Genomic DNA, 15,563 nt, shown 5'->3' with positions numbered 1-15,563 from the left:
CTAGTTTTCTTCACGTTTGAAGGTACTTCCAAGTAAAATGTTAAAGATCCTTGTAATGGCAATTCGGAAAAGGGCAGAAAGAATAGTAACACAAACACCCAAGGTCCCGCCACGCAGCGCGGACGGTCTGCAGTATTTTGCCGACGTCCTTCTCTGCCTCCACCGCCGTCGAGCTGCATTTTGAAGCAAATCCAGGGCACAGTTCCCAGGGAGCACCCGTTCTCCGAGGGTGGCCGGCCTCGACCTCGGCTTGGGTCCGGGCGAGGAACAGCCCCCGCGCGCGGAGGTCTTGCCCGAGGCCGCCGGCAGGGGCCCACCCGCCGGACGCGTGAGGTACAAAACGTGCACCCCCGCTGCTGAGCGAGACCGGCACCCGCCGACGAGGGTGGGATTCGAACCCACGCGTGCAGAGCACAATGGATTAGCAGTCCATCGCCTTAACCACTCGGCCACCTCGTCCCGCAGGTACCTACGCTTTTTGAAGACTCTCTTAATTCTCCCTTTTAGCAAAGCTTTGCACTTTGACCCTGAGGCGTGGCGTTGTTTTTCAAACTGCGGCTGTCCCAGAGAATTCTCACACCCGACCGCTCCCTCCACCTTCTCCCCGGGGAACCTGTCACACTAGGAGGCTCCTGCCACACCCGCCCGGGTCGCCCGCCTCGGCTGTCATCCCTCCTTCGTGCTCGCACTTGCCTTCCGGTCCCGAGAGATTCTCTCTATCCCCCCCGCCACCACCAAACTCCATAATCTCGTTTTCTACCCGCTGCACCCTCAGTCTCTGCTCAGCCTTCCGATCTCCTCTGAGGCCCGACAGCCCCGGCCCCCAGTTTTCCTTACCGCCCTACTTGCTGCGGCTTTACCGTTGAAGACTCTTCGATAAAACGTTTTCCCTTGCAAATGTATTTTCATTGCATACCTGCTACAGGATTTTATCCTAATATGATGTATTTTAGTGCCCAAACATCCTTTCGTGCCACTGTGCAACAAACAGCATACACTGAAATCCCAATTTTAGTTATTTCCAGCGACGATGCATCTATTTAAGCACTTTCCTTCTGCCTTGAATAGCTGTCGCATTTAGCCGTGGCACACAGTGAAAGATGCACAGAGATAATTTTGTGCATAGGTCATTTATTATACATGCAAAGTAGGATTGCACTGGAAACGCGTTCTTCAGTGAAAGGGCTGGGAATATTTCCCCCCAAATCATGTGTCCGCAGAGGAATAAGAAGAATTTAGTGGGAATTAACAGCAAAAAGACCACTAGTTTGTGCTTCTAAGTATGGGACATTTTACAAAAGGTGCTTTCATGATTGTTTAAGGTGCATTCTCTTCGGTACATTTCCTCCATCTCAATTTAGTAAATAAACGGTAAATAGTTTATTTCCTAAATTTACTAGTAAATAACAGGGATAGCGAAGAGGGGACTTGCAACCACCTAAGTATAGTTTCACCAAGTATGATTATCTATTTCCTTGGACAAAAGTCAAGTAGAATCGTTTTCTTAAGAGTCTGAGTAAGTGTAGAAAAATTAAAGCGCTAACGTGACGTGATACGTGCGTTCCCTTCCGCTGTCAGTCGGAAGGGGATGAGAAATTTGTCACCTCCTCCGCGAAGAGGCCCTTAAGAACATGCCACTGAGACGCAGCCCTCGGTCTCATTTACAGACAATATATACAGAATATCGGAGACGCCAGCGTTTCCAACCAATTGTTCCTTCTTGGCAACAGGAAATATCATCCTCCCCGACCCCCCCGACCCCCCCCACCCCGCCTCGGCCCCCAGGTCGCAGGCCGCAGCAGCTAGCTGTCGCGTGCAAAGTAACACAACCGCAGGACTGGCGAGGGGCTGGGAAGCGGAGAGGGTCGCGCCCCCCAGGAGCAGGTGCGTGCTGGCGCAGGTGCACTTTCGGGAAGTGTTTCGCTCGGTCCCGCGGGCTCCCGATCTCCAGCCTCTGCTGCGGGGCGCGCCGGCTTCTCTGACCCAGCTTCCCGGATCTCCACTAACACGAGCGCGGCTGTTTTCCCACCACATTTCCTTGCTCCTCGCCTCGCTCCGAGATGCTTTCCTCCTCTTTCCAAAACCCAACGAAAGAGCCTGTTTCCAAAAACAAACGTCCCCGGCAATACCCAGAGTGACTGCGCTTGTCCAATCCGCACAACGGGGTCCACGGGGGGAGGTGGGACGACAAAAAGCCAGCTTCAGAGTAGGTTGGTAAACGTTTCCGTCGTTGTCTTACTGAGCCGGGGAGACAGCATTTCGGTCTGCTCTGAAGGAGTGCCCCAGCTTGTTGGCTCACAGGGGGTGGCAGGCAAGAATAAGTTTGGCCTTATTTGCATGGAAAGAAGAGCGATTTGCATGGAAAGAAGAGCATGGCTCTCAGAAAGGAGCTGAGTGTCCGAAATCCAGGGGGAAACCAGACAGAGGTCCCACCAAGACTTGAGCTTGGATCGCTGGGTTCAGAGTCCAGAGTGCTGGCCATTACACCATGGGACCCAACCCCCTGGTGGTGACCCTAAAGGCTTTGTTGACCTGCTTGTCCTTCCTTAGATCCAGTGGCTTGAAAAGTGGGAGCATTCTGCTTTCCGTCCTGTAGGATTAAGTGATGGGCTGCTACCTGTCACACACCATCTAAACCAGAGTCTTAATAGAAAACATCGACTTCCAAACGTCAGACATCCTCCCCTGCGTCCCCGAATCTCCTCCTGCACCATTCGGAGCTGGGTGCTCCGGGAGGGGGCAGGCAAGGCGGTGACGGAGACCCAGCCCTTCCCGAGGTGCAGGCTCCGTGACAGGTGTTTCGGCCGCCCTGTGGGATGGGGTGCCCTGTCCCTGTTTCAGGGGTGAGGAAGCTGAGGCAGAGCCCTGAGGTCCCTCGCTTCGTTATCAGGTCTTATTCGCGCTCTGGAAAGGTTTCACCGGGGGAGCCGCTGGCGCCTCCGCAGAAGTCCACGTGCCTGCGCTGCGAGGCTGGACGAGGCTCCCAGGGCGCCCGGAGCACCTCGGGGTGGGGAAGCAGACGGGAAGAGGGACGGATCGCAACCGCCATCCTCCCCTTGCTCAGCGCTCAGGAACCGGCCACGTGAGCAGGAGAGACCCCCAAAGAGACGCCAGGGCGAACCGCCCCCCGCCCACCCACCAGCCTCCCCTCCCCTTCCCGAGCGCTGAGGCTGAAGCACAAACAGGCCCCGCTATTTGTAAGAGCTTTCACACTCTACATCATCATCGCTGTACTTTTTCTCTCTCCTAAAGAAGTTTCTGTACCTGTGCTCTGTGGCCCTGGGCCGGTCACCTGTTGTCTGCCCTCCCAAGGCTGACCCCTGAGTCCTCACACAGATGCCCAGCTCCTAGGACTTCCTGCTGGACCTCTGGGTCGACCTGTCTGTCCCTCACTGGCTGCTGCTGGGTCCTCCTGCAGGTGGAACTTTGACCCCTGGGTCCCACCCTTGTTTCTTTTGTGAGAAGCTGGAAAGCCCCAAGACTAACATTTTACACCTTTCAGCTGTAGAAAATTGTGTCTGGCCCACATATTGAAGTCTGGGGAGGCTGCCAGAGGTGCTGGAAGTTAATTCTGTGAACTTGACCTCAGACAAGGTTTAACAAATTGTGAGAGGGGTTTCCTTTCCCTCTAGACTCTTCCTTCTCTAGTGTCATTGCTTTGTCCCCCAGCCTGCTTAGTGGAGCTGGGGTACTCATCTCTTAGATGTCTTCCTGGCTCCCCCTCTCCTGGGATCCTGATCCCCCCTCTCCAATTCAGTCCCTACCCTGACCCTATCTGCCCTGCCAGACTGTAGATTGTAATGGCCAGGGTAGGTCAGGAAGGGGGTCCTCCTTGTGTTCAAGGCTGAGAGGGGGCAGGCTGGTGAGAACTTCAGTTGTTAGGGGCGTAAGGTGATAGGAAAGAGCGAGAGAGAAGTGAGCAGCTGCCATGGATCTTGCTGGGCCCGGGGCTTCCAACCCGCTCCTTCCCAGCTCTGGAAAATGGTTGTGAGCCAGCCCTTGCCTGTGTTGGGGAGCAAGTAACTCTGTCCTCATCAAGGTCGTTCTTGCTGGAATAAGAATCGGATTGACATGAGACAAATTAACAGAAAAAAAATCCCATTTAACAGGAGGAATCCACAGAGATATAGGAATTCCAAAGAGAGTCTAACTGAGGTATATATGTCATCCTGACTAAGGAAGAGGGGGGTGGGTAGGGGACTTCAGGGCAACTCCAGGGCAATGAGAGGCAGAGAAGATGCTCAGTAATTAGATGTTCGTTCTGTCCTGTAGATGGGTCACTCAGATAAAATGCATCTCTGACAATGACCTTTACTTTGGAATAGATTTCCGATTTAGAATCGTCTATGTAGTGAAGGAAGGAGCAAAAGTTTCTCTTGAGCCCACAAGGTGTCAGTTGCCTTCAGCTCAGGATAATCTTCATGCCACAGTGGTCCATCTTTGGGCTATCTGCCCTTCGCCCCTACAGCTGATGTACTGAATATGATTTCTTTATGTCCATTCATAGAACATTTCTTATATAGATTTATTTCTAAAATGAATCTTCGTATTACTTTCATTGGATGAAATATAATTAGTTATTTGCATCAAGAATAACCTGAAAGGTAAATAAAATTAGAAAAAATCCGTATTGTTTCAGAAAAGGTCACTGATTTACAAAATGAGATGCCTGAAATGATTCTCAGTGAAGGAAGTTTTCTGAACATGTAGTAAAAATGGTAAATCAGATTATTTCTGGATACACTTTAAAATAAGAAAATCAGCTACCTGAAATAAAGCTTGAACATAAAGCTTCTCAACTGTATAAGATTTTAGGACAACCAAGATCATCCATTTTTTAAAGAGGGAAGATAAGGGCGGGGTTGGGGGAGGGAGAGGGAGAGGGAGAAGCAGGCTTCCTGCTGAGCAGGGAGACCAATGTGATCCCAGGGCCCTGGGATCATGAGACCTGAGGGACCTGGGGAGAGGCTGAAAAACTACCTGAGCTTATGAGAGGTTGCTGAGATCCAGGAGACTAAGACAGCTGGAGTTGGCAGGACAGAGAGCTGTGATGAGAGAAAGTTCTAGAAGGAATTCCCCACTGAGGAGAATAATGATCAGCATGTTCAGGCAAGGCGGTAACTATACACAGCTGGGAATGGACCATCCACAAAGATCAGAGGTAACTGTGATATTTGCTTGTCCTTTCAGATCAGGAGAAATGATACAAGGTATATGTCTATTGATTTCAAGAATCTAGGTTCAACTCCTGTTCAGAAGACAAGACAAGGAAAGGAAAGAAAGAGAGGGAGGAAGAGAGGGAGGGGGGGGAGAGGGAGGGAAAGAAAGAAGGAAAAGAAAAAAGGAAAGAAAGAAAAGGAAAAGAAATGAAAAGAAGAAAGAAGGGAGGAAGCCTGTTTTTTGTTCAAAGTGATAGAGAGGTAGAGAGAAGGGCTGTCCTGAATTAGCCCTCCACCAGCAGCCAATCTCAGCTGTCAGTGACATTTTAGTTTGGAAACATCGAAATAACAACCTTTTAAGAATTTCTCTTTTACTTTGTGTATCTCTTGATGTTTTCAGAAAAAGGAGGTTGGTTGGGAAACAACTTTGGAAAGACAATTTAAAACTGAACAAGCAAGCAAGCAAGCAAGGAGGAAGGAAGGCAGAGGCCTGTCTCTCTTTTCCAGTACTTGTGGCCCTTGAGCAGCCGCGCGCAGTCATGGGAGTACAGAGAAAGCACCAAGTTCAAACTTAGATGCACCCGGGAGCTGAATCGAGTTAGGAGTGGATTAAAGGAAACTGATGTTGAGGGACTGAGAACTCCGGAGACCGTTGTGCATTACTCCCTGCTTTTTTTGCACACAAGAAGGGGGTTTTTCAGAAATTAAGCATCTGTCTTTGAAGAGGGGAAAAACCGAAAACAGAAACAAAAACTTAAAGTGAGTGGCCTGTACAGGGATCAAACCCACAACCTTGGCGTTATTAGCACCGTTATTAGCACCACGCACTAACCAACTGAGCTAATCTGCCACTGCTTGAGGGGGTATGTGGGGGGGTAGATTTTCTGTCTTCCTTCCCCTACTTTTATTTTTTAAGTGCTAAATTCAGAGTAATTGTTGCTGTTTTTTATCTTCAGATATTCTCTTCGCCACTTCATGCCGTATCTCCTGTCATGATGCCGCCCACACATACAGAAATTATGTCAAAGAATTTGTGCACTGACAATTTTGACAGACACTGTCCCACTGTGCTTAAGGGCAGAGCCGTGTGTGTGTGTGTGTGTGTGTGTGTGTGTGTGTGTGTTTAACTCTAACTGAGGATACATCAATGGGTTCCTGGTCACATTTCCTGCTCTCCTTTCTGAATTCCCTGCTGCATGCTACAGGTCTGAAGCAAAACTAGACAGCCAAGATGTAGGGGAATTTACAGGGGGTGCATGTTGAGTTCAGAAATATTATCTTCTCTCAGGTACGTGAGACTTTGGGGGTGCAATCAGTGGTTTGACAAAGAGAATGTGGTAGAAGCAGATGGGACAGGAAGGGGCTGGGTGAGAGCCGGGAGAACGGGTCCACAGGGGCTTCCGTTTTCACACCTCAGAAAGGACCTCGTGGGCAAAAACTCCGAGGAAAGCGGGGCTACCACGCGGGCCAGGGTGTCTGGAGGTCAAGACTGGTGGGGAGAGTAGGATACCAGACAGAGGGGAGAGGACATGTCGATGACACAGGACCCTCTAGTAGAATCCAACGTCTAAATCTGGGTACTTTTGTTGGTAAACGGGGTGCGGACAGTAATTACCAGGCATTAGCTGATCCACATCAAGTATAAACTAAGGAGTTGGATCACTCTTTATAGGCAGAGTTAAGGATTTTTTAATGAATCCTAATAGTAGTAGGAATCCATGGGGCGATTTTAGGCAGAGAAGTCATATGAACAGATTTGTGGTTTAAAAAGATCACCCAGTTTCACGTGCTTAGGAAGCATTAGGGAACGAAGGGCAAGGACACGCTATCACCACCAGCGACAAAGTTTTTACCCTTCTAGGGAGGAAAACAGAAATAAATACTAGCATAACATGAAAATGACAGAATGTATAAGAAAATTACAGGGGATTGAGAGAATGGAGGAGGCTATGGTGTTAGAAGTAGGTTGGAATTCTAAATTGAGTTGTTGGTGCAGACTTTGCAGCATCGTTGTAGTAGCATTTGACCGGACGAAGGTGCTGAGGAATTACAGGCAGAGAGCACCCCTGGGAACAGAGCTCAAGGTGGGTACTTGCGCAAAATGCTTGAGGAATGGCAACAAGACCCATGTGGCCAGAGCACAAGCAAGGAGACCAGGGATGAGACGGGGAGCAGTGGACAGTTAGAAACTGCCGGACCTTGTAGGAGATCTTAGGAACTTGGCTTTCCTTTGAGTATAATGCAAAGGTATTAAATAATTCTGATTCTAAGAGAGACTATAGTTGCAATTACTCTTTTTTTTTTTTTTTCTTCACGATTTTACTTATTTGAGAGAAAGGGCACATATGAGGCAGGGGCAGAGGGAGAAGCAGACGCCCCACTGAGCAGAGACCCCCACCCCCACCCGCCCCAGGCAGGGCTGGATCCCAGGACACCTGCGATCACAACTTGAGCGAAAGGCAGATGCTTTATGGACTGAGCCATGCAGACACCCCCACAAAGACTCTTCAGGGTTGTCGTGAATGGAAGCAAAAGAGTGGAGTTGTCCGCACTCAGAGACCTTCTTTTAGATGCGTCTGCTCCCGGAGAGGGCGGGTAACCTCAGAACCTTCAGCTTCCTTTAGCTGAGAGCATGGCTGGGGGGAGCTCAGCCCCAGCTCGAAGCAAACAGCACTCCAGCCTGTGAGAAGAATGAATGCCTTGCCACGGAAAGGGGTGGTTCTAGGCTAACACTCACCTCACCCCGCCCACCCATGGTGCCACTCAGAGCCACTGCCTTCAAGTAGCGAATTCAGGCTGTCTGGGAATAGCTTCTCTAGGACTCTGGCTGCTCACTTCTCCTGGGTAATTAGTAAGAAGCAAGGGGCTTCCTGGTCTCCTCCAGAGAGGAGGAGTCCACACTGATCTCTCTGACCGATCGGCCAAACCATTAGTCACTGTACAGGAGTTCACGTCTACTCTGGTATCTGAATGCAATGGATGCCCAGGTCCGCCAGCCACAGACCTGCCCATTCGGAGGCATGCCCCCTCACTGCCGGCTTCTCGAAGTATTCCAGGGCGGGCCGTGCAGCGTTAGCTGGACGCCTGGTAGAGCTATTACTGAGAGTCCTTGCAGAACCTACTTAAGACTCACAACTGAAATACTTTATTTGCAGGCTTGAAATCCAAAGGGCCAGTTTCACATCTAAGAGGCAGAAAAATAAACAAGTAACCTGAAGATGTTTCCTGATGTTTTACATCAATTCATAGTCTTACTAAGTCCAGCTCATGCTGCAGCAAAACAAAATTTCTTGTTGAGTCAAACACGACTTAAAAACAAACATTGGCTCAAAGCCCACATAAGGGCGTTGAACCTCCACCAACCAGTCAGCCAGTTGAAAAGAAAGACCAGTGTGCACGGTTGGTATTGAGTAAAATGAGACTAACACGCACAACCAAGTTACTATTAAATCTTCCCCACTCTCCTTCCTCACTTCCCAAAATGCAGCAAATGGCCCCACTTATTTAGAGCGTGTGGACTCCCTCCTCCCACCCGGAATGGTCTTGGGCTCTTCCAGAGCCCCCCACCCACGCCCAGCCGTTCACGGAGTATCTGCAGTATCGAGGTTCTTAGCGAGGACCCCAGTCCAGTGCACATACATACAAAGAAACACCCTAACTCCATCTTAAATGAGCCAGGAGAGTCTTGGACCTAAGTGGAACACGTTTTGATCCCACTGAAGGTAGATAAGTGAACTTCCAGAGTGTTGGGCAGAGTGAGGGCCCCTGGGGGCCTTCGCCTAGAGGGGTGGATATGGCCTTAAGGACAGGACTGGGAAGGAGTGGAGACACATCACCCAGGAGGGGAACATCCTTCCACCTGACCACGTGCTAGGTGTATCAGGTGAGGGGTCCCCACTCAGTCCCCGTTAGGTAATGGTGCCATTCCCAACACATAGCACTGCAAGGCTCTAGAGAGACTTCAAAAGCATTATACTCCCTAAAGGAGTCATGGTGTTTCCGCCCGGTTTCGAGCCGGGGACCTTTCGCGTGTTAGGCGAACGTGATAACCACTACACTACGGAAACCTCTCCAGGGCACCTTTTTCTCTTCGCTAATACAGAACAGACTTTTCGGGCTGTCCCAGGTCCCCTAACACTGAATTGATCTTTCTTCCAAAAAATATCAAGGTTACTGCGGTTTTCTACTTATTCAAATCAATAATATCGGAGTCAATGACTCAAACCAAGTAAACTCTCCCTGGGGAAGAAGTCCTTTTCTACAGCAGGGAAGAAATTTTAGGCAGCCTCAGGGGATGGGAGATTTCAGAAAAGTTCCTTGAAGTGGTCCTATTTGGTTTTATCTAACTTTAGACGGTCCTGTGGTCTCCACCTTTCGGGAGCTGCTGGACTGAACTCTGGAAAGCACCCATACTGGGTGGGGCCAGGCGGGACCCATAGAAGTTGAGGACTAAGGGGGGGGAGGATGTGCCCACCTGTGTGCCAGGCAGAGTGAGGACTGAAATGGGGAGGAGACTGTTGGACTGTCCCGGGCTGGACTCGGTGCGCATGAGTCAAGCCCAGTGTGTCTATGACTGTCACGTGGCCTACGTGAGAGGCAGGCAGGAGGCCCAGTTTCCCCTCTGCAATATTCCATGATGTTGTTACAACACCAGGAGGGCCAATGTCCTAAACCGAAAGGCCCACCTCGGCTCAGGAGCTCGCCAGTGACCTTTCCAATGGGGACTGGAGCCACAATTCCAAACCTCAGCAGGGCCCAGAGCTCCAAGGAGAACCCCTCCCATACCTGTGAGCACAGAATGCTACCTCCTTGGGATTTTCATTTGCATTTTCCTAATGACCAGGAAGGCTTTGTCACGTGACTAGCCATTGTCCCCGCACTCCTTGCTGAAGAGACTATCCTTGGCCATATGTGGGTGGCGTGACTTCTCCACCCTGCTCTGTTCCGTGGATTTGTACGGCTGCCCTGTTGGCCACTCTTCCACTCTGGGTTACTGCCTCATAGCATAGGGTGTTCAAATCAAGAACAATATATCCGCCAACTTGGGTCCTTTTCTTTCTTTTTCTTTCTTTTTTTCAAAATTATGTTTCCTTCCTCGGTCTTTCGCATTTCCATGTGGATTTTAAGATTAGCTTTTCGGTGGTTGGTGGGGAGTGGGGAAAGATTTGCTGAGATTTTGATCAAACGGCAGGATTTGAGAAAGAGGAAATTTCCTCGTGAGGTTTATTTGTGCTTGCAGATGGACTTTTTTCTTTCAGTGTTTGTGTTGATTTGAGCTTGGGTGGAATGAGGAAAGGAAGAAAATGTCTAGTTTCCATGAAGAGCTGCTGCAGGACATAGATAGGGCTTTAAAATTTGGAGCGGGAAGCGCTCACAGCGGGTTGGCCGGTTAGCTCAGCTGGTTAGAGCGTGGTGCTAATAACGCCAAGGTCGCGGGTTCGAGCCCCGTACTGGCCATCTTGCCTTTGTTTTCGGGTCCTTTTGACTTCAGGGCTGCCTACCGGATTTTCTTATGCTTCCTAAGGCTAACACTTGAGGTTCCTTCTAAAGCATTGCTGCTATCAGGGCGCCCTACTGGCTCAGTGGGAAGTACTAAGCGACTCTGATCGCTGACTTCCAGAGTTCCAGCCCCACCCACCTTGGCCAGAGGGTTTGCTTTCACACAAGAAATCAACCAGATTTCACATAACTTAAAAAACTCTGGAGTTCCTTCATTATTTGATTGGGGAACCTATCTTGTCCAGGATGTTAGTCGTTCTATTATTTTATAATCAATTCGCCAAAAATCTTTCCCTTCAACTTACCCATCCTCAGTCTTTACAAATATTTTCTGCCTGGAAGTAGCCTTTCCAACTTCTGAAATTTCCAAGATACTCATTTTATTCATACTTACTTGCTAGAAAGCACTTCATTGCCCCCATTTTCGTGGTAAATTACACCTAGAATTTGCAAGCGAGCATGAAGGGGTATTGTGGAAAATTTTTGTGCACACATTTCTGGTTGTCGTCACAATGTGGCCAGTTCTTCTGGCATTTAGTAAGTGAGGTCAGGCGTCCTTCTCATCCGAAAATATGCTGGCTAGTCCACAGATTGTCCTCAGCTCCACTGGACTCACAAACGTCCTTCTGGACCTTCTTGGAAGTAAAAGTGCTTTAATGACCTGAGCCTAAACCTGACCTCTCTTTGTGTATAAATGCAAACATTTCACATGGCTTCAGTGTCTCCCCAGTTCATATGCTGAGGGTCGGTTGACTTGTGTTTGACTGCTGAGCGGAGCTTATTTTATAATGGGGCGTCCTTGAGAGCAGGAGCATTTGGGTCGGAGCCATCAGTGAAACAGGAGTCTCTCATGACTCTGAGCCTGGATCCAGGTGTGCGGCGGGTCATGTCAGGGCCAGGGACAGAGCAGGCGATCCGCAGACATTTACTGAACGAGTGAATCCTCCCTAACAGACAATGCTGCCAAGGCTTTCCTTCTGCCAGTCTGGTAGTGAAAAGAGATCCTCCATAGTTTAATTATTTGCATTTCTCTGATAATGAGTAAGTCAAGTATCTGGTCAAATCTATAAAAGACATTTTATTTCTTTTTCTGTGAACTGTGTGTTGATATCTTTCCGTTAAGATTGTTAGTTTTGTCTTGATGATTTGTAGGATCTCTTTAAATTTGAAGGCTGTGAGTCATTTGTCTATGAGGTGTAACTGAAATATTCTAATTTGTCATTTGCCTTTGGACTTCTCTTAGGATCGATTGTGCCTTGCAAAAGTATGGTCATTATTTTGTAGTTATAATTATAAAATTATTTGGGTTTTTAGTTCTGTTTATCCACTTTACTGTCATAAAAACTTTTATCTATGTTTTCCTTTGGAATTTTCACATTTCTATGTTACATTTATATCTGTGACCCATTGGAAATGGGTCCTTTTTCCCATGTGCTGTATGAGTCCTGCACAGTGACTCTCCTTGGTCCCCGCTGTGGGGCAGCTGTTCTTTCTCCCACTGATCTGAAACACTGCCTTGATCCTACAGAAATCATTGCTCATTTCCATATTTTAAGTAGTGCTGATCTAGTTCCTTTGAGAGTAAACAACCACAGAACCCAGATCTCTATAAATTTGGTCTGAAGTCCGTATTTTTCCTTTTACTCTCTCAATATTCTCCTTTATGAAATTCAAATACTCCCTAACTCACATCCCTGCATGAAAGATAACAACTGGTTAGCATGTAGAAATCCATTTTCCCTGTAGGAGAAATCACTCTTTTCTTTTATGACCTCTATTTGACAACTTTCTTGTCCTCATTCAGTAGCATCTTCATGCTTCTTTGATATTTTCAACACCCATTTAGGATCCGCTGAAAGTACATCATAGCTTCTCATCGGCACACAGAGGAACCAGACGCCTGCCTTTGGTTTCCTCAACCAGAGCAGTGGATGTTATCTCCCGGCTCTCAGCTGTACAACCTCAGACAAGCAACTGCCGCATCCTGGGGATACAAGAGGTGTCTCTTCATTCAGCAGATTCTGAATCTGAAGATCTTTCTTAAGTTCAGAAACTGGACATGGGATTGCGACTTTTATTGGCATAACTACCCTCCGTAGGTAGATCAGGACTCTCCTGATCATTCATCCTTGTTTTCCTCTGATGACACAAGTTGGGCCTGAAACATTTCCACGATTCTCGATGAGTCAGGTTTTCCTGGCTGCTGCAGCTTCACGGCTTATTATATTTCATATAAATGGGAGGTTCCTGACAGGGAAACGTGACTACTGGCTTTGGTGGCTCTGATGTCCTCTCAGCCCTAGTGTCAGCAGAGTCTAGCTTTGCAATTTCTCTACAGTCAACAGCAGTGGCCTACAGAAAAGAACTAATAACTTTTTTAAAAAAATGGTTGTAGCTTTTTATGTCATGCTCTAATTTTTTTTTGTCTATGATAATGTGATGATAGTCTCCCCTATTTTTTATCCAAAGTTTTATCATTTTACCTTTGATATTTGCATCCAGAGCTGTCATCCCAATAATTATGGTGTGTAGAAGGACCACACCACAGCTAACCAACAGTTCCAACACTATCATTTCTGTGTTTTCTCCTGTTGATCTCTTTGTCAATTCGGGAAGGAAAACCAACTCATGTAATTCTTATGACTTTATATATCTTGATATCTTGTGTCAGTCCTCCAAATTTGTCCTTACTAGTCAAGATTTCTTGATTTTTCTTGATTTAGGTTTTAGAAGGCAAAGATTTGTCAATATAAAAAAAAAACCTGTTGGAATTTAGATTAGATTGATCTGAATGTAAAGAACAGTTTGGGGCAAATGGGTATATTAATAATGTGGATGATGTTTGTTTACGTTTATTTTGTTTTAAAAAATGTCCCTCCACAGGAGAGTGGATTAAAAACTGCAGTGTATTCATTCACACAAAGGCAAACTCTCAACTATTGTTAGAAGTAACAGCTTGAATGAATCTTAGAGGTAGGATGCTGAGTGGAAGAAGGGGTACACAGAAGAGTAAATACTGTATGATTCCACTTTTGTGAACTTTTAGGGCAGACAAAACTAACTTGAAAAATAAGTCAAAACAGTCGTTTTATCTACAGGGCTGGGTGGAGGTGGTTGGGAAAGGACCAGAGGGAGCTTTTGGGGAGACAGAAATGGTCCGTTTATAATAATAGAGATGTGTGTTACATGACTGTATCCATTTTTCAAGATTGTAGTAGAGATTTATACATTTTGAAACATGTACCTTCTACCCATAAAAAGAACTGTAAAAAAAAATAATAATAATAAAAACCCAGAGGAGACTGAGGAATGGATGAAGGTAAAGATAAAAGTGGGAGAATATTAATGGTCGTTGTAACTGGGTGATAGACACATGGTGATCTCATATTGCTCCGTTTCTTTTGTCCAGACTGAGAGTTCTCATCATAAACGGTAAGTTTCTGCGGGTGATGGGGCCCAGCTCTGCAAATTAGACGATGAGCTACTCCGTATGAGCCTCAGCTCTTCATCTCAAAATGGGGATAACATTTACCCTGTTGGACCGCAGTTAAGTGTTCACATATTTGTTCCCTGAACATTTATTGAGTGTGTTAGGCATGCAACAGGGTTTCACTGATGAACCAGACCACCCTCTTGGAAATGATATTCTCGGCGGGGAGACGGACACGGAGCAAGTTATCGCACAGATTAATACAAACTTTGCAACCAAAGGGACATAGTCCTAAGAGAAATATGAAGATTTATTTAAAAGGTTGTGGGGAAGTTTTTTCTGAAGGAGTAGTGATTGAGCTCAAGTATGAAGGCTGAGGAGACATTGACTAGGTAAAGAAAAGCACTTCAGGAAGAACAAATAGTAAGTCCACAAATCCTTCGGTGGGGAGTAAGAGGGATTGGTGTGGCAGGAGGGAAAGGGGCAGTGAAGTGTGAAATGAGGCTGAAGACATAGGAACCCCCTCCACCTCCCCGCCAAGGAGAGGATTTCAGGCCATAATCTTAAGGGTTACATGATTAAAAAAAAAAAAAAAGCCATAAAATATGTAGGCGAAAGTCAATACTTCTAGAAACACCAGTTTCTGCCTTTATCTCTTTGTCCTCGCAAAGCTCGCACAGCATTTGATCTGGTCTTTATGAATATAACTGAAACCCAGCTAAATTTCCCCAAACAATCTGAAAAGTCCTAAGAATCTGGATCCTGGAAATCCCCTTAGTCCCCTGGGGACAAACCCAGTGGCCTCGGTTGAGAGCCCAGCAAACTCAACCCTCCTCCCCACCCCGGCTAGAATTCCAGTTCTCAGCGGTCCGCCGGTATCTCCAGCAGCTAAGACCTCGGGGTGTCATCTCCCCGAGTGTGGTCGCCCCCATTGAAATAAAACATCCGTGACGAAAACAAACACCCCATCAACGCAACATGCCACGATGCCATTTCCTCCTCTTCTTCCTCCCTCCAGAGAAATCCCGCACACCGCGCCGCAAAGTCCAGGAGCGGAGCTGGGTCTCGCGACCGCGGCGACGTCCCTGAGGAGCGGGTGCCACGACGCGGACCCTGCCTGGAGCGTCCCGGTTCCCAAGTCCGTGTACGTCTGTCCCGCAGACTCTTCTCCATCCCACGCCCCGGGAAACCGTCCTAGCCCCTCTCGGTTCCCAGCCGGGACCGCCCCGTGCCTCGCGGGAGCGGACGGTGGAGCCCACTTCCAGCTGGTGCCGCCCCCTCCCCCAGGAAAGCCCAGGCCGCGGGGTGCCGTGCTGCTCCGGAAGGTTCGACGGCGTGGATCCCGCGGCGGACCGGATGCCTGAGGTATACAGGTGGCGGCACGAGGGTCCAGCAGGGCAGGAGAAAAAGGAAAGAAGGCTGGGGGTAAGCAACCCTCTCCGCCCGCCGGGGTCTCCGCGCCTTCCCTGCGCCCC

General features: G+C 48.1%; 3 non-coding genes across 3 annotated transcripts; 1 reads left to right on the top strand and 2 right to left on the bottom strand.

The window, feature by feature from the left end:
* Positions 1–377: 377 nt before the first annotated feature.
* TRNAS-GCU (transfer RNA serine (anticodon GCU)) lies at positions 378–459 on the bottom strand. The gene has a single exon. It is a non-coding gene; the product is annotated as a tRNA-Ser (tRNA).
* Positions 460–9,153: 8,694 nt separating this feature from the next.
* TRNAV-AAC (transfer RNA valine (anticodon AAC)) lies at positions 9,154–9,226 on the bottom strand. The gene has a single exon. It is a non-coding gene; the product is annotated as a tRNA-Val (tRNA).
* Positions 9,227–10,542: 1,316 nt separating this feature from the next.
* Positions 10,543–10,616, top strand: TRNAI-AAU (transfer RNA isoleucine (anticodon AAU)). The gene has a single exon. It is a non-coding gene; the product is annotated as a tRNA-Ile (tRNA).
* The last annotated feature ends 4,947 nt before the right edge of the window (positions 10,617–15,563 follow it).

Source organism: Mustela lutreola, chromosome 6 (assembly GCF_030435805.1).
Source record: "Mustela lutreola isolate mMusLut2 chromosome 6, mMusLut2.pri, whole genome shotgun sequence".
NCBI classification, from domain to species: domain Eukaryota; kingdom Metazoa; phylum Chordata; class Mammalia; order Carnivora; family Mustelidae; genus Mustela; species Mustela lutreola.
This window is presented reverse-complemented; position numbering and strand designations above follow the sequence as displayed.